At 33.8% G+C, this 22,543-nt stretch overlaps 1 long non-coding RNA gene across 1 annotated transcript in view; it reads right to left on the bottom strand.

Moving 5' to 3' along the window:
• Nucleotides 1–22,543, bottom strand: part of LOC106509513 — a 202,014-nt gene that overhangs the window by 80,514 nt on the left and 98,957 nt on the right. The window contains exon 3 of the long non-coding RNA XR_002341838.1: nucleotides 12,564–12,655. This is a non-coding gene — a long non-coding RNA (uncharacterized LOC106509513). The remainder of the gene's footprint in view (nucleotides 1–12,563; nucleotides 12,656–22,543) is intronic.

Here is a 22,543-nt window from a genome sequence, read left to right on the forward strand (position 1 = left end):
TTTGAGAGGTTTTATTTTGTTTTCTATTTTGAAAACAAGTCCTTAACCAGATATGTCTTGCCACAATTTTTTCTGATTCTGTGGGTTACGTTTCTATTTACTTTACAGTGTCTTTTGAAAAGGTTTTTAATTTCTCTGCCATCCACTTTATCATTTATTTTTCCTTGTGAATTGTTTTTGGAGTTGTATTTGAGAAATCTTGATTTAATCTATCATCAGAAAGATTTGACTTCATATTTTGTTATATGTTTTTATGTTTAAATTTTGCAATATACCTATCTTATATATAATGTTAGGTATGGATTACAATCCATTTAAAAATATTTTTGCCTATTTCAGTATGTGTGTGAAGGAATCATTTAGAGGTTTAATTGAAAAGCATTAACTCTTGTTCACAGAACAAAACCTTTTCTTTTTGAATTTGATAAATATATAAAATAATGTAAGCCATAAATGCAATACTCATCCCTGTCCTTTAATTAAAAAAAAAAATACTTCTTTACTGATTCACCAAGTTCCTCTTCATTAGCTGTATCAAACATTTCCATTATTGGCTTATTAGCCTCATTAGATTTCCTAAAAATAAACCAGGTTCGGATTTCTCTACTCAACATTTGAAAGTCTCTACTATCCACAGTGTATTGATATTCATCATCCTAAAACACAATGTTTAATAAAAATGTATCTATGGTGTCCTATGTTTCATGATGTTTGTGCTTTAATTGTGTTGCCCTATGTTAATAGTTTCCTTACTTGCCTTACTGTAACAGCTGAATTAGAACTCTATTTCTGGTCTTTCCTTTTTTTTTTTTTTTTTTTTTTTTTTTTTTAACACATCACAAAGCACTGAAGCAAATTCTTGGTTTCCTATAGGCAAGACTTACCAAAGATATGAATTTCAGGGAATTAAGCTCCAGAATTCAAGTACTTTCAATTGGCCAAATCTACCTTGTACAGAAGTAGATGAAAGAATAAAGAGGGCGTTGCGAAGACTGACATATCCTAATTCACATTTTTGAGGCATGCGTTTTCTTAATGAAGCTGGTGGCTTAATGCAGAAAGGCATCTGTTGCCCTCTTGGCAGTGAAACCTTTGCTATTTCTATGTAAGTGCTAATGCACTAAGTCCAATGAGTGAAACAAAGTAATAAATCCAAATGGCAAAATTAAGTATGAAGTTAATGCTATAACATCAATCAGAGTTCATTACGGACAACGGAGCCTTTGAAGACTAGGTGTTCATAAAAGAGTTGGTGACTATTTTGTGACACTGAGTTAATTTAGTGGAGGTTAAGCCTTCTTTCTGTGCTGTTTCATCTGACTCTTCCAGTAGCAATGCCTTTAATCAATGTTTTGATTTTGATCTATTTTTTTTGTTTTCCCTCTCAGTAATTCCCTTAAAAAATAAAAAAAAAAAAAATTCTGGGAGTTCCTGTCGTGGCTCAGTGGTTAACCAATCCAACTAGGAACCATGAGGTTGTGGGTTCGATCCCTGGACTTGCTCAGTGGGTTAAGGATCTGGCATTGCCGTGAGCTGTGCTGTAGGTTGCAGACGCGGCTCAGATCCCACATTGCTGTGGCTGTGGTGTAGGCCAGCGGCTACAGCCCCGATTGGACCCCTAGCCTGGGAGCCTCCATGTGCCGCGGGAGCAGCCCAAAAAATGGCAAAAAAGAGAGAGGGAAAAAAAAAAAATTCTGTGAAAGCCAACACTGGTTACAGGCCAGAGGAGTACAGGACTGTGAGACCAATTGTCATTGGGGGACAATGAAGTTTTCTGGGAGAAAGGATTTGAGTTTGCATTTGAAGGATGGGTTCCGTAGAAACTTCCAAGTGTGTTGGCATTAAAGAAGACATTTTAGGGGGAAAAAAGGGACAACACACTGAGAAAATATGAAAGATTTCTGTTATCTAAGAGATAACTTGTCATAATTTTTGTACCTGGGAAGGACCGTGGAGTTCAATGACTCCATGGGTCAACCAAACTTGTGACTTATATCCCTGGAGTTGGCAGATGTGACTCTAGACCCATAAGAACAAAAAAGAGGCAGGTTATGTTTCATGACTGCATGATATACTAAAATTAAAGTATCAAAATCAGTAGTCTCTCCCAATCACTTTATTTTGCTTATAAGAAAGCAGCACAATGGCACCTCTATGGACATAGAGATCCTAAATAGAAGGACCACATGCTCTCAAGTCCACTGTTAGGCCATGTTTGTAAGATGTGCTAGAATTCCAGGCAAAAGAGCCATTTTCCAATAATTCTCAGGAAAGGAAAAACAAAAGTCTTTTCAAGGCAAAGTGCTACTGTGTGAGAATAACAAGGAAAGACTAATCTTCCAAGGTCATTTTATATAAAGGATAAGTATCCTTCATAAAACACAGTTCAAAACACTACAACTTCACCACTATTAAGAAAAGAAATAATAATCTACTGACCAAATTTAAATCGCAATAATGAGGAAATGTATTTCTGATGTTATGATAGGCATAGCTTTATTGTCAGACTTTAGAAATACATTCATTATCCATCTTTTGGAAGGTAATAAAGGGAGGGGTACTTTGGAGAGAAGAAAACTTCACAACGAAAGATTGGAAACAGAATTCTCCCAAGGTCTAAAAGTAATTAAGTTGACCCAGATTTTTAATTCAGGAAATCTTATTATGGAAACATAGTGATTTTCTTTGTCTCTCTTTTATTGTGGTGGCCCTAGAATAAGTATTTCATTTTAATCAAATGATCAAATCGATTAAATAAAACATCTGATTGTATTTCCTTCCAGATTTGGCTAGTGTTCAAATTAAACTGATTTTCATCAAGTCAAAGTCCCTGCAGCCTTTGCTGTTCGGAGCTTCCCCTTCCTACTGAAGATGTGCTTATTTTTGCAGTTAAAAAAATGGTAGCCAGAAGCAAAGAAAAATTTAAATCCATGCTTTCTTTCAAATTGCGCAGACAATATAAAATACTGGCTTGAAAACAATAATTTTATGCCAGCTGTGTGGAAAAGGAGTGTTCAGGAAATAATCAATAATAAAAATACACTGAACTTTAAAAAATGTTCAGGGATTGCTTTGTTTGCTTTGTTTTTAAAATTAAATTCAGGAAACTATTTTTATCTAAGTTAATCTTACTTAATTTTCTCAAAACAACATGCTGGAAGATCTGTTCAACCATGGCTTAATTCTCTTGTCATTTTCCATTATAAATTTAAAGCACAGGGGATTATTCAATATCATATAATAACCTATAATAGAATAAAATTTGAAAAAAACTGAATCACTTTGCTGTGTACTTGGAACTAATACAATATTAAAAATCAACTATATTTCAATTAAAAGTTAAAAAATACATTGCAGTGTGAATCTGAGAGTACTTTTTAAAACTCCAAGATATATTTTTCCAGTATATTACTAAAGGACTTACTATATGTCATGTTAACGTCATAGTTTTCCTGTTTTGCCCTTAAGATTATTAGGTTGTTTTTGTTTTTGTGCTTTTTAGGGTCACACCTATGGCACATGGAAGTTCCCAGGCTAGGGGTCAAATCAGAGCTGCAGCTGCCGGCCTACATGACAGCTACAGCAACATGGGATCTAAGCCACGTCTACACCACAGCTGACAGCAAAGTCAGATCCTTAACCCCATGAGAGAGGCCAAGGATTGAACCCACATCCTCATGGATACTAGTTGGGTTCATTACCACTGAGCCATTGCAGTGGGAACTCCCAAGATTATTACTTTTGATAATTTCAAATCTGTGCAAATTTTATACTTGCACCTGAACCTACTTTGCTAACTGGGTTAGGTTCAAATTATAAGAAAACTATAACATTAAGTTTAGTTTAATTAGCAAAAAGTTAAGCAAGCTCAGGTGACATTTATTATACCAAATCTTACATATAATAAGTACTCTAATTAGTTGAATTGATTACTTTATTTATTCAGAAAGGAATACTCCTAGAGATTTAATTATAGTGTAAAACTTAAGTATTTTCAGATTTATGCCATATCAGGAAAGGTGAACCCATCTTAATTCAAATATCATCCATTTACCATATGCATATATTGACTCATCCAAAAATCTCTGTGCATATATGAGCCTTGAATATTTTGGCTCAGAAAAGAGGTTATTTATAGCTAGCACCTACATTCATGATTAAAATTATTTACAAAAGAGTTGATTTTATCATCAGCTTTGGGAAAGGGGCATAAATGAACTAACTCCATTCATATTACAATTGTTTTTCCCTCAACTGATAATCTCTGTCTTAAGAGTTTTACTGTGACCTTATCAGTTACTGCTTATATTTATTAGTGGTTTTCTTATATCCTTGACCTCTACACCAAGCTAAATTTAAACCTGTGTGAATTCAAAAAAGCATATTATTTATGCTTTACTATCCCAATAGACCTATTTTACTCACATTAATAAAATCCAATTTAGCAATGCAGCAATTAGGAAAATAAGATAATGCCTAATGAAACATTCATCAACTTATTATCTTCTTCACTCATTCTGCTCCACCATGTTTTATTTCATCATTTCTCTTATTCTAAATATTTTATTATCTAATATTATTTGGTAAAAATTGAGATAAAATTTAACTAGTAGGAAGGTTTCTCAGACAAAACCCACCAAAGACAACTAAAAATATATATGATGCGAAAGATTTTAAAAATTGTTCTTAAATTTAGAAGACAGATTTTTTTTCTTCTTTATTTTTTGAGTCTTTAAATTTCCTTGTGAAAAACTGCTGTCTTTTCCCTCTGGTTAAACTTAAGTACGATTGGAAGGAAAGAGTGAAATAATTATTTAAGAAATATTTGTTCAAAAGATGCAAACAAAATAATCCAGCATAAGGCAATAAATCAAAGGATAGACACTTAGAAATTAAAGTTGAAATCCTAATTAGGATACCTTGCACTGCAAACATGCCACTTTTTGTGAGCTAATTAGACTTTTATATTGGAAAGCTGTATAATTGAGTCTATATGGTTATGAGAGATGAAATTGAAAACAATTGCATATTTCATGACATTTATATTCCTGAATTATCAAACATAATTGTTTTTTTTTTTATTTTTGCAGGTAATTGGCTTACAATTTTTACAAAGTTACTGGAATATATTCTTTTGTTGAAGACTTTTCATAATCCGTATTCAAACAACTTCATTTCAAAAGCTTCAGAATGTTACTGTTTCAACCCATGAGCTCCAAGAAAATATATATATTTATATACTGTTTTACTAAAAGGGAGACACTTTATGGATAAGCTAATAAAACATTTCATCATACTTTCTCATGGATGGCAACAGTCTTTTTATTATAAAGTCAGTATAAATATTCTATTATTGAAATTTTGTATGATCTTTTACAAAGCTGTGTCCATAATTTTATATTGTAATTTTCATATATGAAAAATATGAGGAATTAAAAGAACTGAGAGAATGTCAGCTATTCAAAAGACCCTGAAAAAAGGAATAAAATACTAGTACACGTTTTGAATTCAGAGAGGATCAAATTAAGTAATTTATGTGTGAAGGAAAACAGGGCAAAATGTGAAAGAGAAAGAGAGAGAAGTGTTTGGTTATGTTGGCAAGTGAAATATTGTTAAATACTATTTTGTTCAAAGAATGGGTAAGTAGAACCTGTAAAATATCAGTCAGTTTAGGTTCCAAAAAAATCCAATCACAGAGAGAAATGTCAACAAATTCTTATTTTGTATTTTCTTTACCCATGCAGTGCATGTCCTGGATGGCCCTGCACCACAAAATCACAGAGACCCAGGGTGATGGAAGATATGCTGCCTTATATTTTTTATCTAGAACAGGAGGCCACTTTGCTTATTGCAATAGGAGAAGAACTCAGAGAATACCTTAGTTAGCAGCTCTATCCCAGAGGTAAAACTCATCACTTTTCACAATCTAATGGACAGAATTCATTGTCTCTGCCTTATTATCAATAAGCAGAAAAGTATAATATTCACTATAGATCCAGAAGGAGGAGAAAATTAGATGTTAGTGAGCACTAGTGTTGCTCATTGCATAGAAATAGAGATGTTTCTGTTATGTTTTAGCTGATTAGCATTCTCTATCTTAAGAATATTTAATTAGGAGTTCCTGTTGTGGCTCAGTAGTTAATGAATCTGACTAGGAACCATGAGGTTGTGGGTTTGATCCCTGGCCTTGCTCAGTGGGTTGAGGATCCGGCGTTGCCGTGAGCTGTGGTGTAGGTTGCAGACGCGGCTCAGATCTGGTGTTACTGTGGCTCTGGCATAGGCCGATGGCTACAGCTCCTATTAAACCCCTAGCCTGGAAACCTCCATATGCCACATAAGCGGCCTTAGAAAGGGCAAAAAGACAAAAAAAAAAAAAAAAAAAGAATATTTACTTAGATTCAAGTACTTAATTTTTAATTTCGATTGCTTCATTTTAATGATGCATCCACTTTTTAGCATCCTAAATTTCTTCTTTTATGAAATAAGTTATGATACAATGATACTATTGAAATATATTTCTATCTGATTTTGCTATTTCAGATATACATTGTTCTCCTAAAACTGTTGCTCTTCATTTTGTAACTATGTTGGAAAGGACCATTCTTACTATAAGACTACATTAGTAAAAATAATGATCTGGGAACCAAACTTCAAAATTCTGTGTATGACAATATGCAAAGAACTTTCCTCTCTGAACTTCATCAACAGAATAATAATATTATCTACCTTTTAGGCGGGTGATGTGTATTAAATAAAATTAAATGTTTAGATTGACTTGTGTTCTCTGGGATATCAGAGTTAAAAAAAAATCTATTAGGATTATAACAGAATCAGTCATATACTTTGATAATGGCTGTATAAATTAGCATCACCCTTTAGAAAAATCAGATTTTATTAATATATATATGTATACATCAAAATCTATCATTTGAGTATAACATCATATCAAAAATTTTAATTGAAAAATTCTGGTATAAATTAGCTTCACCTTTTAGAAGAATCAGATTTTATTAATATATGTATGTATATATCCAAATCTATCATCTGAGTATAACATCATATCAAAAATTTTAATTGAAAAATTCTGGTATAAATTTTATTTATACATCATTATCATCTATATGTGATAATGATGTGGGATCTAAAAAAGCCAAAGCTGTAAAATCAGGGAGTAAAATGAGGTTACCAGGGAGGGTGGGAGTGGGGAAGATAGGACAGATGTCATTTAAGGATGCAAACTTGTAACAAGCGGTAAATGAGTTCTAGAGATCCAAGGCACAGTAGAGTGAAAATAGACAATGATATTCTAGTCTAATCATCAAACTTGCTAAGAGACTAGAACTTAATTATTACAACCACTACAAGGAAATGATAATTCTATACTGTGACAGATGTGCTAATTATTGCTACAATGGCATATTACAATATAGAAATGCATCAAATTAACATACCATCACCTTAAATTTTCACAATGTTATATGTCAAATATATTTAAAGATAATATAAAAATAAAGAAAAATGAAATGAAAAAGACTACAGAGTTAAGTGAATTATGAAAAATTCTGTGTAGTTACTAAAATTATAATTATGAAAACTTAAAGGGGAACATAAGTTTTGTTTAGAGTGAATGTTAAGTTGGAATTAACCAAAATATGTAACTGCATTGATATGGAAAAGATTTGAGAAGAAATTCAGAAAAAATAAATGTATTTGATGATTCAGAGTGGTTGAATTATAAATGAATTTTACTTTTAAATGTCTTTTTGGTGTGCTCTTGTAAAATGAAATGATATAAAATACTTCATCATGTGTTGATGGTTCTGAGTATATTCTCTTGTTAGGCTCTAATGAAATTCTATCAACTCTACCAGCACTTTCTATGAAGCACAGTGAGTAAGCCAATTAATCAATTACATTCATTGAATGATTACTGTCCTGAGAACTTTAAATGTAGCACTTTGAGAGCCTTAACTTATTTGATATAGCATAGTAAGGCTAGTTCTAGTATTACTCTGTATGAATGAGAAAACTGAGCTGCAGAGAGCTTCCGTAACATGTTCAAGTTTACCAGATGAGTAGGTGCTGGATCTGGGCATGAACCCCAATTCCATTCTCTTTACCACTTGCACACTGTTTCCCACAACAATTGAGAACAAAGTGACAGAAGTCTGTATTGAAAGAAAAATTATCCAAAATAAAAAGAAGAAGAAGGGGCAGAAGGAGGAAGCAAAAGAAGAGGCAGGCTATAAAATTGGTTGTGATGATTGTTGTACAAATATAAATGTGATACACTTCTGATAGAGCATGATAATGGGAGAAAAAAGAATGTATACATGTATGTGTAATTGGGTCACCATGCTGTATGGCAGAAAAAAAAATGTATTGGGGAAATAACAAAAAAAAAATTTTTAATTCATTAAAAAAAGGAAGAGGAAGGGAAGGGAGAGAAACAAGAGATTCAGGAAATAGAAAAATATATTGATAAGATAGAAAGCATATTAAAACTATGAAATAGTATGATTTCAGTGGAGTTTTACCCAATATAAAATGGAAAGTTATATTATTCAATATGTACTAAAATTTTTCTTTTTCTGGAATATTTATTTTACAGGCACTCCTCATTTTATTGTGTGCATCGTGGACATTGCATTTTTTCCAAATTGAAAGTTGTGGTAACCCTGCATGGAGCAAGTCTATTCAGCTCCATTTTTTTCCAACAGCGTTTGCTTACTTCATGTATCTGTGTCACATTTTTACAATTCTCACATATTTCGAACTTTTTCATTATTTTTACATTTGTTATGGTGGTCTGTGATCAGTGACCTTTGATATTACTACAATTCACTGAAGGTTCAGATGATTCTTAGCATTTTTTGACAATAAAGTATTTTAAAATTAAGGTATGTACTTTTTTAGGCATAATGCTATTGCAATCTTGCTATACTACAGTACAGTTTAAACATAACTTATATGCACAAAAATTTGTGCCACTCGCTTTATTGTGATACTCTGTTTCAGGAGCCTGAAAGCAAACCCACAATACCTCAAGGTATGTGTGTAGTTAAACTTTCACATTGTTTTTTGCAGGAAAAAAAACTCTACCTCCTTTAGCTTAGCCCTAGTGACACCAGAATTCGATCCACAAATTTGTGCATTCTAATGGTTTATACACAATCTTTGTGAACCAGTCTCAGACTTCTAATTCTCACTGCCACAACATAATGCAGCCTGTGCTCTTTTACTTCTTGCTTACGTTGTTGTAAGAGACTTTCAACCACTCTTCTTACCTCCATTTCCCCTTCAATCTAAGTCTGTCTTTCTCTTGTCTCTCTTCACATACATACACACTCACACAAGTTCATCCTCAGTCTTTCTGATACAAACTTTCAAATGGATCATATTCTATATGAAAATCTTTAATGTCTTTTTTGTTTCTTACTGCAGCAACAAACATGTGACTTGAAAACTTTCATTTTCTGATCCTCGCCCCTAGATCCTTCTACCTGGGTTGTAGCTCCTTCAACTTCCAGATAGAAATGGGGAAAGCAGCCTTTGTTCAGTATATTAACTTAATCAGCCCATGACAAATAATGACCTGCAGATTACATATGCCAGATTTTGCTTTTTGTGGTTTTTTTTTAATAGTAAAGAGAGTATCACTAAGAAAAATATATTGCTGCATCAGATAGCTATCTCCTCATACTAAAGGACCCCAAACATGGTCGTTTAAAAAACAAGCATTTAAATTATCTCAGAATTCTGTGTTTAACTGGGTGGTTTTATAATGCAGATGATCTTGGGTGGGTTCTGTTGAACCCTCTCATTGTCAGCTGCTATTTGACTCTATTGTCAGCTGCTCAATCCTGAGGGACCTGGAAGATTTAAGGTGTCCTCACTCACATATATGGCAGCTGGCAAACCAGGTGCATCAGTTTCCCTCAACAAGTCTTCTCACTGCCCAGCAGGCTCTAGATTACTCACTTGGTGGTCTAAGTTTTCCACACCCAGCAATAACAACAACAAAACATCCTCAATGAGCAACATTTTTCAAGCACCTGCCTCTGCCTTTTTGGCTAAAGTCCCACTGACCTAGGAAACTATATGGTCAATCCAGATTCCAGGGCTGGTGAAGCTGGATCCACCTCCTGATAGAAGGTTGCCACAGCTTTTTTTTTTTTTTTTTTCCTTTTTTTGTCTTTTTGTCTTTTCCGGAGCTGCATCCGCCGCATATGGAGGTCCCAGGCTAGGGGTCGAATCAGAGCTGTAGCCGCTGGCCTACGCCAGAGCCACAGCAACTTGAGATCTGAGCTGCATCTGCCACCTACATCACAGCTCACGGGCAACACTGGATCCCTAACCCACTGAGTGAGGCCAGGGATCGAACCCACCATCTCATGGTTCCTAGTCGGATTCGTTAACCACTGAGTCATGGCGAGAACTCCTGCCACAGCTTTTATAATTTATGTCTGTCTGATAATTTCCCCATTTCATCTAAGTTGTCATTTTTTTGCCTAATGATATTTATAACATTTAATGATCTTTATAACATAGGTGATTTATTCTGTTTTCAAAGATTGGTATATTTTTAATTCTATTGAAACAAAGCATAATTAATTCCATTGCATATATTAACTGAAATTACATTATGAGACACAAAAAGTATGGGAGCAGTTTTAAAGTAGTTTGGTAGCATATGTGAAAAAAACACACACAAGTCTGTATACAGACATACACATAATTCACAGGTATAACCATAGGCTTCTCTTCCAGGAATACTATATAGTTAATATTATCTGGATACATTTCTTAAGATGAAATATAAAAATTGAAATTTGATGAATGTAGTTCCTCTGCTCTTATTGCTAAGACTACCTGCTGAGTGCTGAAGACATGCAAAGACAGATGATACTGCTTTAGTGAGTTCTACTTGCAGATCTCCTTGTAGCCCGCATCCAAGAAACCTTTTATTAATGAATCCCCCTCTTATTGAGAATCATTACTCATATCCATGTGTTGTTAGGAAGGAAGGATGACAGTTGGTTCAGGGTGATATTAAGGTTAATGATTTTCTAAAGGATAAGAAAACACAGGGTACTGACAGTAAAGTCTGGCCAATTTTCTCACATTCATCTATTTTATCAGATAAGCCATTCATTATATGGGCAGAGACATTTTTACACTGGAACAAAACTGCATAATTTAAAGTATCATATTTTTTCCAAATTCTTATGAAAAGCCTTCCTAGAAACACACATCAGTGTGAATTCTTCATCCCAATATTTTAGATGACATTCATTTATATATATATATGTATACACACACACATATAAAATTTGTCTATGCACATTTTGTCTTTGCATACATTTGTTGTTCACAAGCAAGTTTGCTTATGAAATTTATAGAAATATACATGACATAACAGATAACTGAAATCATGCTACTGTGCTCAGGCTATGAATTCTTTTCTAAGGATGATTTATGAGTCTGATTCTATAAAATAATAAGACACTATGATAAAAAATATTTTATTAAAGAAAAATTTTTGATTTATGAAAACTTTATGAGTGTAAAGATTATAGATGTGGTTTGGGTAGATAAATAAGATAGATGAGAGAGAGAGAGAAATAGATAATACATACATGGGGGTTGGGGCAGAGGTGGATGAATGGGCATATGTATGTGTGTATAAAGCATTTGCATATCCTTTAAACACAAGGAAATAATTTTTTGATGAACTGAGATTAGCTGGGAACAAAGAATGTTATTTTTATATCCATAGGCCATTTCGTTAAAAAGAAATTTTTTTTGCATATTTTATAATATATTTGATATAGTTGTCCTAAAAAACTAGATTTTTATATTTCTATTGTAAAGAAAAGTGTTTCTGTGAATCATATAAGTAAACTGACATAAAGTAGTACTCTATTGGAAGAGACCCAAAAATCCAGTTAAACTTATTCACAATATATAAGTTTGAATCTTCCTCGCTTTTTTTTTTTTTTTTTTTGTCTTTTTAGGGCCACACCCACAGCATATGAAGGTTCCCGGGTTAGGGGTCGAATCAGAGCCACAGCTGCCGGCCTACACCACAACCACAGTGATGCTGATCCCAGCCACGTCTGCAGACTTCAGCAGAGCTCACAGAAATGCTGGATCTTTAACCCACTGAGCGAGTCCAAAGATCGAACCTGTGTCCTCATGGAGAGTTGGGTTCGTTACAACTGAGCCACGATGGGAACTCCTTCCTTGCCATTTTTATCTATAGCTGATACCCTTCCTCTTGACCTTAATGCTCACGTAACTACTGTTTAAGGATTTATATTTTGGTCATAAGAATCTCAAACTCAAACTATAAGAGTCCTAAGAGTTCTCCTGTGGTGCATTAAGGATTCAGCGTTGTTACTGAAGTGGCTTGGGTCACTTCTGTGGAGTGGGTTCAGACTCTGGCCCAGGAACTTCCACATGCTGTGGACATGCCCCTCCCAAAAAAAAAAAAAAAAAAAAAAAAAACCAAAAACAAAACTCTAAGAGTTCTTCAGAGCTACAAAAACTGCCTCACTTACCATACTTCGTCTATGTTAAGGACTTCACCATCTACCTGCTCACTGAAGGTAGAAACTTCAGATGCTTAAAATCATCTGAGGTGCCTCCCTGTCTGAAAGATAAAGTACAAACTATTTAAAATCAGCTCAACCAGTATCCCCATCCATACAGATGCACATGCATTCTTTATTTCAACCATATAATATTACCAGAAATTATTTCAGTAGGCCATGTACCCATTTCTTTGCTTTGGTGGGAAAAGAATACATTCAATACTTATTGGAGGCCTACCATGTTCTAGACATTGTTCAAATAAATGAGATACACAAACAAAAAGCAAAACTAAGTACCTGCATGGAACACATTAGGTTTAGTGTGGAGTTAAAGAAAAAGGTGTAACTGGAGATAGGAATTGAGTATCATCAGCAGAGAGATATGTAAATTGATAAGAGGAAACCAGACAATTCAAGGGTGTAGGTGCAGACAGAAGAAAGAAAAGGCACAGGCTTGAGGAAGAGAGGAGAAAGGACCAGCAATGAGACTGTAGGCTCAACAAATAAGAGGTCAATAAGATGAACAGATTGTTGGATGTGCAATTCTAGAGAAATGAACAAGAATGAAACAGGAATAAGCAAACAATGAGTTATATGGAAATGAGATTATGGAAAGGTTGTAAAAGTAGGAATTGACATGGTCTAGGATGTGACCAGAGGAGAAAGTGGTTAAGATAAGTGATGGCCAAGCTTTTTTGGGGGGAGCACTTCAAGGAACAGAAGGGCCAAAGGGTTGACAGGATCATCTCTGTATATATTCAAATCACCAAGAAATAAGACCTAGGTAGATTTGAGGAGAACAACAATGAAATAGTAGTTGATAATCTCTGAGAGATTGAGAGCCCAGGTATTTGTAGATGACAATGCTAGTGATGGACTGTAAGACAGTAAAAGCCAAAAATGTCATGAAGCTTGTGTGTTTTAGGACAAACAGGAGAGAGGTATGGAATTATCAATGAGCAACCAAAAGGAAAAATAATCCAGCTTTAAGCACAGTGGTCTTATGAGGTATGAAAGAAAAACAAGTACCACTTGAGGCAACTTCGGGGGAAAATAATGTATCATGAGAGGGATCCAGACTTCTGCGAAATGGTTAAGGAAATATTCAGAGGTTGACAATAGAAGAAATTTTGCTATTGATGAACAATGAGTTCCAAAGCTTTCTTTTGTGGGGGAGCCTGGGGTTAGATGGAGACTGAAAAGGGCATGTGCAGAGTAGGATGACATTCAGGAGACCTAAGGAAGATAAGGAAGTCTGGTGCTTCCTGTGGTTACTATATAAATCTCACGCATTTAATCATGTGGATCAAGTTATACACATTTAGCAAAAACACAACCATCATGGGGCATAAAGCAGTGAGTATCCCAATGTGCAGAGGGGTAAAGATCCTGTGAGGGGCTGGATAGACCTGCTCTGACTATGTAGATGGAATTGAAGACTTGATGGAAAATCAAACTCTAAGCAGACTTCTCATAAATACACTAATGAAGGCTTAAAGGCTTGAATACTTCCCATCTTTAAAGGTCTAGTTGAAATGTCAGTCTTTTTATCTTCTCTGATCATCACAAGGGACTAGACTTATTTCCTCTTCTTGTTTCCTTAGCACTCTGTTCATCCAGCTATCACCATATGTGCTTGCCTGCCTTTCCTACCAGACTGTGAGACTCTTCTGTGAAGAAACAATTTATCTTAATGTTCACAGTGTCTAACAGAGTCTGGTATACATATGGTACTCAGGAAGGAGTTAGAATTGGTGGATGAAAGCATAATTTCTAAATCAGGACTTCCCAAACTTTTGTGGGCCCATAGATCACCCAGGCATCTTTAAAAGGCAGATTCTGATGTCTGGGCTGGGCCTGAGGTAGTACATATCTAACAAGAGTTCAGGTGTTACTGATGCTACTGGCCCTCTTCCACACAGGGAGATGCCAGGCTCTAAAATATATCAAATGGTAGGCACTTAGGCATTACAATTTGTATTATAATGCATTATTCCTATGGGCCATTAAAAGAGTATCCAATTCTGCTCATTTGTTAGCAGTAGATTTTTTTTTTGCGGAGGGGGGACTTTTTAGGGTGGCATATGGAAGTTTCCAGGCGAGGGGTCTAATCAGAGCTGCAGCTGCCAGCCTACACCACAGCCACAGAAACTCAGGATCTGAGCTGTGTCTGTGACCTACACTACAGCTCATGGCAACACCAGGTCCTAAACCCAATGAGTGAGACGAGGGGTCAAATCTGTCTCCTCATTGATGCTAGTTGGGTTCATAACCCACTGAGCCACAATGGGAAATCCTAGACATTTTTTTTCTTATCTTTTAATTTTGCTTTGCTACAATCTTTAATAAAGCTTTGTATTAAGTGTTGAACTCCAGGTAAAATTACATTAGAGTCCCCAGGAGATGGATATGTACAAACTAACCTTCATGAACTTTTCTGAAGAATAGCACAGAAGTGGCTAAAAATCTATCTGAACAATGCCAGGAGAACTAGTTTGATGTGAAAATATTTATCCTTGCATCTCTGGACCCAAGATGCCATTTGTTTGAATGAGCTTTCAGTAGGCTGTGGATTTGGTCAATGTGCTAGTCATTCAGGTAGAGTTTAATTTCTTAGTAGTGGATCTTAATAAATATACAATAGAGATTTGCATTTAAAGGATGTTTGCTATTAATACCTGTGAAAAATATTTCTGAAACTTTCTGGTACAAGTGATCTGCTAAGATCTTACCTAGTTGAACTCATTTAGGGATACAGTACAGGAATGTTGATTTCCAGAGTGGAAAAAAAAAAAAAAAAACTATTCCTAACACCATTAGCCCACTCTGTTTCTAGACTGAATATAAAGCATGTGTATTAGTTAATTTGATTTGGAATTAACTTTGTCAATTTAGAGTTTCTTATATTTTAGGTTAAAAATGCATTGTTTGTACTAAAAGTAATAGACACTTTTGCAGTCATAAATATACATATGTATTTTTTTCTGCATTATTTTTTTTCCAGCTGTCCCTAGAGCATATGGAAGTTGCCAGACCAGGCCAGCAATCGAATCCAAGCTGTAGCTGTGATTACACCAAATCTGCAGCAATGCTAGATCCTTAACACACTGTGAGGGTGAGGGATAGAACAGGTACCTCCACAGGGACAAACCACATCATTAACCCATTGCACCACAGAAGGAATTCCCGTATTAATTTTTAATTAATTAAAAGTATAATAAAATCAGGGAGCAGGTATGATATAAGCCTTCTATGATAAAACTAAAGAACACCATTTTACATTTACAAATGTGAAGATACATATGCTGATGAACATTTCACTGATAGGACACATTATTGGCACCATATCTTTGACAGTGTATTAACTTGTTGATAATGACATGTGTACTAACTAGTCCACAGGGTTTTGTGTCCTTTCAACTATAATTGGTTAGGTCTGCAGAGCTTTTAGAGACTGTCTGCTATTTCCACACTTCCTATTTGTAGAATATTATGGAAAACTAGTTAAAGCTTTATCTGTTCTCACAACAGAGAAAAATCTTAAAGTATTAGATAATTAAGAAATATGCAGTGGTTAATGAGAACCAAACTCCTTTATCACATCACTCAGATTTGATAGGTGGATTTTATAATTAAAACTATGGTTTCAGGAGTTGCTGTTGTGGTGAAGTGGAAACAAATCCAACTAGTGACCATGAGGTTGTGGGTTCGATCCCTGACCCCGCTCAGTGGCTTAAGGATCTGGTGTTGCCTTGAGCTGCGTTCTAGATTGCAGACAGATCCTGTGTTGCTGTGGCTGTGGCATAGACTGGCACCTATAGCTCCAATTCGATTCCTAGCCCAGGAACTTCCATATGCTGCTAGTGTGGCCCTAAAAAGCAAAAAACAAACAAACAAAAAAACTCACTGTGGTTTAAAAATCTCACTTTCTTATATGACATTCCAAGTAGAGACCTTTAAAATACTTAGGAATTTAAGTATATGTATCCATTATCTGAACATTGGGTGCTAGATGGTCTTTATGGTTAACTACTTATAAATTATGAAGTAAAATCTTTAAAATCTATTTATAAATTTATAAAGCAAATGTATATATTGAAGATTTCTCACAGTGTTATATTTAAAAAAACACTGTTAATGGAAATGAAATACAGATTATATAAAGATAAAGCTTTGCTTTAAAAATATTTTGGGCCATACAAAAATATTGGCATGTAATGTAGTTACCTCTCTACACCAGTTTAAACAAGTTATTGTTCTTTGAATGAAAAGAAATTAAAACAAGTCAATGTAATTTTCTCATAATCTCTTGGAATCATTTAAAATTTTATTTATCCAGTAAGCACAGAATAATATAAAAGAATCAAAGAGTGCTCAAGCCTTCTATTTTCTTGTTTTTTTCCTCCAATTAAGGTACATTTTTAAAGATTACATACTGGAAAACAGTTATTCAAGTTTTTTTTTTTAAGAAAAAATTTAAGTTAATCAACAAGGTCATACTGTAGAACACAGGGAATTTCACTCAATATTCTGTAATAACCTACGTGGTAAAATAATCTGAAAAAGATTTTATGTATATGTATATAAATATATATATTTTATATATATATTTATAACTGAATCACTTTGCTGTATACCTGAAATGAGTACAACACTGTAAATCAACTATATTTCAACATAAAAATTAATAAAAACAAAAACCAAACAAAAAAGAAATAATTTATGTTATATAAGTTGGTGGGGAGAAGTAGTCAAGTTAGCCTTCCTCTAGAGTAAAGATATCACCACTTATTTTAGTAAAATCAGCTTCCTGACTTAGCTAGAGGTACCTATAGAAATCAAGAAAGAGTTACCCCTTCTTTTTCCAAGAAAGAATATCTATTTATTGTCTTCCAATTTATTAAATTTAATGCCTAACTACAGCCTATGCTATTTCTACCCTATCTGAAGAGCATATTGTATGATCTTCAGTCAAAATCTATCCTTCATTTTACTTGATCTAATTATATAGAATTTTATATAATTCTCACTTCTCAAACTTCTGATCTGAAACCAAAAATACTTCAATCTCATGACATGTGCTTTCCTCCTACTTGATGAAGATGAAACCGTCTGTCTCTATAATAAACTAACTTGGAGGAAAAAAAACCCTTCTGTTTTTTCAAATAAATGTTAGCACCTGAGCTTCAATTCCCAACAATTTCTTAGTCTCAAAAATGGTACAACCACATTCATTTTCTCCTTTAAATTATTCTTTTTTTGCTAATAGTTTCCAATTCAAAGATAGAATGTTTATCATTTATATATATAAATATATAGATCAAATATATCTTATATTATATATTTCATATATGTTATATCCATCTTATATATATGGTATGTGATATATATTACCTATCATGTAATGCATATATCTTTTTTTTCTTCTTTTTTTGGCTGCAACCAAAGCATACAAAGTTCCTAGGCCAGTGATCAAATCTGAATCTTTGAGGCCTATGCCACTGCTGTGACAATGCCAGATCCTCAACCCACTGTGCCAAAGCAGGAACTTCTAATTCATATACATCTTAATAATTAAAACAAAACAAAGTTAGAGTTCCCATCATGGCTTGGCAGTTAACGAACCCAACTAGTATCCATGAGGATGCAGGTTCAATTCCTGGCCTCGCTCAGTGGGTTAAGGATCTGGCATTGCTGTGAGCTCTGGTGTAGGTTGCAGAGGCGGCTTGGATCCAGTGCTGTTGTGGCTGTGGCATAGGCTGGAAGCTACAGCTCCAATTCAACCCCTAGCTTGGGAACCTCCATATGCCATGGGTGCAGCTCTAAAAATGGACAAAAATAAATAAATAAATTAATTAATTAAATAAAACAAAGTCAGAGAATTCTATCTCGACTTTAATGCCTTCCCTAATTTATGTCCCAGACCACAAAATTCTAGTTGGCCTATATTTATCTATTACATTTTATTCTTACTTTATCCAAGCCTCTAATTGCTTTAATCCCTATGAAATTATGAAGCATATTTTTTCAGAGATCATAAGAACATTTCCTTTTCTAATATGCCAAATTTGGAATATCTTCCTGTATATTTCTACCTTACCATAGAATTTTACAACCTTTGGTATTTAACTCTCCAGCCCAGCCTTCTTAACAGTTTATCTGGCTTGGTAACGTGCCAATATTCTGAACTTCCTTTCCTTTTCTATTAATCCTTTTCTTTCCCTCATGTATTTTCCTTTAAAATATAAATTTAATAAATCTTAAGCAAAACTCATTTATTTTCAACACCAAACTAGATTTTTGCCTCAGCATCAATTTTTCTATTGTGAGAATATAAAAACTTAATGCCAACAAATTTGAAAATTTATGTTTAATGGACCAATTCATAGAGCATCAATAAGATAAAGGATTTAACACACACACACACACACACACACACACACACACACACAATGGCATAAATTCCATAAGAAATAATGTAGACAAGAATTGGCATGCTTTCCCATTAAAATCTGGAATAAAGCCAGGGTATTCATATTGGCAACCTCTATTAGACATTAAGGTTCTAAATAGTGGAAAAATATTTTTAAATTAAATTAATAAGTAAAAGGCGTCTAGATCATAAAGATAAAAGGAAAAATATCTTTATGTGCAAGTAACACTATCCTTTGTGTAGAAAATTCTAAGGTGGAGGCAGGTGGAGGGGGAACAATAAGAACTAATAAATGAGTTTAACAAACTCACAATGAAGATCAATATTCAAAATTTACTTATCCCTATATACTAGCAGTAAATAATCTGAAATAATATTAGAAAACAGTTCTATTCCTACTAGCATCAGAAAAAATAAATTATTTTGGAATGAATTTAACAAAAGAACATAAGACATACTGAAAATTACAAAACATTGCAAAGAAAAAGATCTAAATAAATGGAGACATTTCATATTCACTGATTAGAAGACTCAATATTGTTACAGTGGTGATTAAAACCAAATTGACCTATAAATTGAATGCCATATCAAAATACTGACAGGTTTATTTGTAGATATTAAAAAGTCCACCCTAAAATTTATACAGAGAAGCAAAAGAACTAGAATACCTAAAATACATATGTAAAAACACTACCACATTTGAAAGATTACAGTATTTGATTTAAACTTACTTTAAATCCACAGGAATGAAGACAGTGTATAAACAAAGCATTGACAAGCATATAGATCAATGCACTGAAATCGAGAGTTCATAAATAAACCCTTCCTTTAAGGTCATTTATTTTCAACAAAGATGGCAATACTATTTAATGGGAAAGGATATGCTTTTATAAATGATGCTGGAGCAAATGGATATTCATATGCAAGAAAGAAAAAGAAGAGAGGAGGAAGAGGCAAAATAGATCCTTACTCACACCATACATGAAATTTAACTAAAAATGAATCATAAATCCAGAAATTCTAATTCTATGATCTATGCAAGAGAAATTTTTCTAATACCCACACAAAGACATGTATGCAAATTTCCAAAGCAACATTACTTCTAACAGTCCCAACTGGAAACAATTCAAATGACTATAAGTGATGAGTTAGAGAAAAAATTGGTAAAATTGAGAAGTTGATAATTAAAAGGAAAAAAATGTTGATACATGCTACAACATGAATGAATCTCAAAAATATTATTCTAAATGCAGACGTGAGATGCAAAATACTATTATCTGTTTATTTTTATATGAAATATTTAGAAAAGGCAAATTTATAGAAAAAGCAAAGGAATAAGTTCCTAAGGGTGAGCATGGGGGTGAGATTAACTGTAAACAGATGTGAGACTACTTTCAGGATAATTAGAATGTGAAGAATAATCAGTCTTGTGGATTTGCCTCAGAAGAGTTTCCTGGGATGTGGGATTTTCAGTATTAATTCACTAAAATTATTAAATTGCACACCTACAAAAAATGAATTTTATAATATTTAAATTGATAAACAGCTCAATAATGCTATTAAACAGAATGATAAAAATACTAGATATACTTCACAAATGTCTTTATTACCAAAGTAAACATAGAAATTTAAGAAATATACTGAGGATCTGCAGATGTCAAAACGAAAAAGTTTCTCAATTTACTGAAATAAAAAATTATAACCAAAATTTGATTTTGTATTGTACTGATTTTTAAAGGTTAGAAAACCGTGTATTAAATTTTCAAAGATAAGCCAAATGTACTGCCTAGGTTATATACACACACAAAAAAACGAATATTTCATTCAATCAATGATAAATTAAAAGATGCTACTGTTTGTAGGGCAAGTTGACAGTTTAATAAATTCCTTGAACATCTCTCTAGATTTACCCATTTTCCTGGCTAGGAATATACTTTATGTTTAAGAAAAAAAAAAAAAAAGCTGTTGAAATTTTAACTTCCTTTTTTCTACATAAATACAAGTAAAAAGTAGAACTGGCCTTAGTAAATTTCTTAAACTTTTGCTAATTTTATTCAAAGTATTTTCTTCTTTACTATAAAAGCAAACCATGATATTTTTAAATAGTTTTATTTTATTCTTTATTGAGGAGAGGTTAGATGATGCAAGCACATTCCCTATCATACTCTTAATAGACCATGAAGAAGTATAGCCAGAGGTATTTTAGGTACCAGAAGGAAAGCAGGATGGCATGTGTGTGTCTCCACCAGACCTTGGCTCTAAGTGCTCAAAGCAGAGCCTACTTAATGCCCTGCTGCAAGGAATCCTTTTTCTCCCAACCAATGGTATGCTAAAATGTCCACCCAATAAGTAGGGATAGGGGAATTAGAGGAGAGAAAGGGGTTAAACTAAGTACTGCTTTATCCCCACTGCCTTCAGAATGGGGTTGAAGTGGCTATAGAAATACCTAAATAGGTTAAGGAAAACCTAGGAGAGTCTGAAAGCATTTCTAGAGGACTGAGAAATTTGCAAATCTCTTTGTGAATCTCTGCATCCAGCCTAGTAACAGAGTATCCCTGAGCTTATAGTTTAGAAATAGCCAAGAGAGTCATTGACATGAATAGATATTTTAAAAAATTCCCTTTGCTAAGATTCCTTTTGGCTAGAAACATGGAAGACAGAAGAGTCTGTAACATGGAATGTTTATCAAAAAGCTGTAATATAAGTGGATTAATCCAAATTACATTCTTTAAAATAATGGCTAAATTTATTTCCTTCCCCTCTCTCCCACTAACCTGACTTCAGCAAGATTAAACTTTGAAAGAAAGAAAGAGGGGAGAGGTGGGGAACTAGCTCTAGAAAGTAAAGATGCTATATTTTTGATATTTGATATTGTGTACAAATTTCCAAACACAAAAATTTTTCAAGACTTGAACATATGCTACAATGTTTTTGAGAAAATTTTTCTGTAAAGGAGAACAACAAACTTGGTAGTAGTTTCAGGAGGGATCTAGACAATTTATTTTCTTTTGCTAATAACATTATGATTTTCTCTTCTAAACAATTTACTGCCTAAGGTCGATAAATTCCTTCCTCAACAGGTATTTAGTTTTAGTGCTTAAATATTACTATCTTTCTGCAGCTCTCTTGTGGCACAGTGGGTTAAGGATCTGGTATTGTTACTGCAGTGGCTTGGGTTGCTGCTGTGGCACAGGTTTGATCCCTGGCCCATGAAATTCCACATGTCTTGGATGCAGCCAAAAAAAAAAGAAAAAAAAAAAAAGAAGAAAAAATCCTATCTTTCCAACTTACCTATTTTTCTCTCTTTTGTTACTTTTTATGGTATTTCTGGGCTACATCTCTCTCATCTTCCTACCTGAAATTACATCAATTACAGTATAAACTTTCATGAGAAATTTTTATTAAACATGATATTGTGACAAAAGGCTCATTTATAATTTGATATAATTCATCAGAAAAAAAAATCTGAGGAGGTGAGTGATATCTATTCTTATTTTACACCACAAGGCACATA

Source organism: Sus scrofa, chromosome 2 (assembly GCF_000003025.6).
Source record: "Sus scrofa isolate TJ Tabasco breed Duroc chromosome 2, Sscrofa11.1, whole genome shotgun sequence".
NCBI lineage: Eukaryota > Metazoa > Chordata > Mammalia > Artiodactyla > Suidae > Sus > Sus scrofa.